Consider the following 2129-nt stretch of genomic DNA (forward strand, 5'->3'; position numbering starts at 1 on the left):
ATTAATTCGAATGTCACCAACATTCAGCAACCAAAGAATTAATTTCTTTATCTAGTTTTTGACTATCTCAGATCTGCAGCTGCAGGAGTTAAGAGGTTTTGTTTTGTTTTTTAGTTAACCCAGCCATCATGGAATCTTTGTTTAGTCTGTCCTTGAACCAAGAATTTAGGGACTTGGGCTTGTCATCCTCTTTTAGGAACAAGTTTTTGTTACAAGCAGCCATCCTCCTCAAAGACATTGAATTTCTAAGGTTCTTCATACTGATCCATTGTAGCAGTCTCTTAGTCATCCAAAGATCCTAGGTTAGATGACCAGAAGTGATCATTGTGTCTTGCCACTGCATGCCACAAAGAGCCAAATTCTTTTTTTTTTTTTTTACAGAACTAAAGCTTTATTAATGGTCCAGTCATCACCTGGAAGGCAGGGGACATTGAAGTATATGAAGGGAACGTGACAAAAACAAAGGCTCATCACGGTGGGGCTGTGCCGGACTCAGGAACTGACCCTGTAACCTGGCGCACCCAATGCAGGTACGGGGAGTTCCCCTGTTCCACAGGCAATGCAATCACCTCGGCCACTTCGTAAGGGTGCACAGAACGAACAAAATCTGTCAAAGCTGGAACCAAGGAACTTTGGGTTTTAATCATATGGATGTAATCTGAGGAATGAGGTTGACGCAGGCTGCCAGGTGCTTCTCCACCACAGCCCTGGCGATATCCTTGGCGACCTTCTCGTTGGGGCAGGTGACAAAGGCTGCAGAGACCGAGCCGGCAGCGTAGGCGGAGCCCGAGGCCGGCGAGGGCTGGGACGGGGGGCTTCCTGAAGCCATGGACAGCAGAACTCGGGGTAGCAACAGAAGGCGGGAGACTACAGGCAGCAAGGCCGGCATCCAAAGAAGTGAGAGGAGCAGAGCGGCCCCTCCGCCGAGCAGGAATGCGGGAGCCCGCCCCCCCCTCATGCAGCCTATGCTGGTAGAGGAGAGTTGAATATCAAAGGCCACACGTTACGACGAGAAAGGGCCCCGAAGCTAGGAAGAGCAGCCTCTTCTTAGAGCCAAATTCTTATTCTTGAAAATCAGTATCATCTCAGTCAGGATTCTTGACTGCAGGGGACAGGAACCAACTCTGGATAACCCAAGAAGAAAGAGAAAAATTGTAAACAGGTGTTGGATAGCTTAGAAAATTATGAGAAGGCTGGAGAGCTAGGCTTGGGGAAATTAACAAAGATAAAGGAAAGCCAGCAGTCTTGAGTTTGATCAAGGTCTACCAAGATCCTGTTGGAAAGAATACAGCTGTCTACACTGTTATCTGTGTCAGTGGACACTCACTACCACCACTACTGGTATCACCACCTCCAGGTAAGCGCCACAACCAACAGAACGCTCTCAATTCTGCTCCCTCATCCTCTGTAAACAATAACCAGTCTCTGTGTCTTTGTGTGACTTTCCCAGGACTCACAGTTCCAGGCTGGGCAAAATCTCTATCTTCCTCCCTAATTGTTTGAGATACTCTTACAGGCAAGGATTTTGCCTTATATGTACATAAACTCACACAATCCCTGAATCAATTCAATCAACACACCTTAGGTGGCATTATGCTAGCAAGAACGTGAAACCATGTCTTGCTTTCCAGCCTTAAGAGTGATGATCCAACCACTGAAGTTGTCCAGCCAGGCTCAGCGAAGTGCCCTGAGCCAAGCATAAAAGGAACATGTGTAAGTATTTCTCCCAGTTCTACCTCTTTGAGTGGAGTTCTTCACTCTGTGAAGTGGAACTTCTTTCTGTGGTCCTAAGCTTTCCACACTGAAATTTCAAAGACATGTCCCTTGAGCCTGTATTATCTTTCTTTTCTTTTTTTTAAAAAATGTATCAATTTATTTATTTTGGGCTGCAGTGCATCTTCGTTGCTGCGCGCGGGCTTTCTCTAGTTGTGGCAAGTGGGTGTTACTCATCGTTGTGGTGCGCGGACTTTCCACTGCGGTGGCTTCTCTTGTTGTGGAGCATGGGCTTTAGGTGTGCGGGCTTCAGTAGTTGTGGCTCACAGGCTTCAGTGATTGTGGCTCACAGGCTCTAGAGTGCAGGCTCAGCAGTTGTGGCGCTTGGGCTTAGCTGCTCTGCGCCATGTGGGATC

At 47.5% G+C, this 2129-nt stretch overlaps 1 pseudogene across 1 annotated transcript; it reads right to left on the reverse strand.

The window, feature by feature from the left end:
- Nucleotides 1-379: 379 nt before the first annotated feature.
- On the reverse strand, nucleotides 380-1044 carry LOC309816252 (protein CutA-like; annotated as a pseudogene). Its single transcript has one exon. The product of its transcript is annotated as a protein CutA-like (transcript).
- Between the last annotated feature and the right edge of the window lie 1085 nt (nucleotides 1045-2129).

The sequence above is a fragment of the Mesoplodon mirus genome (genome assembly GCF_964341445.2).
Source record: "Mesoplodon mirus genome assembly, chromosome: 15".
Taxonomy (NCBI): domain Eukaryota; kingdom Metazoa; phylum Chordata; class Mammalia; order Artiodactyla; family Ziphiidae; genus Mesoplodon; species Mesoplodon mirus.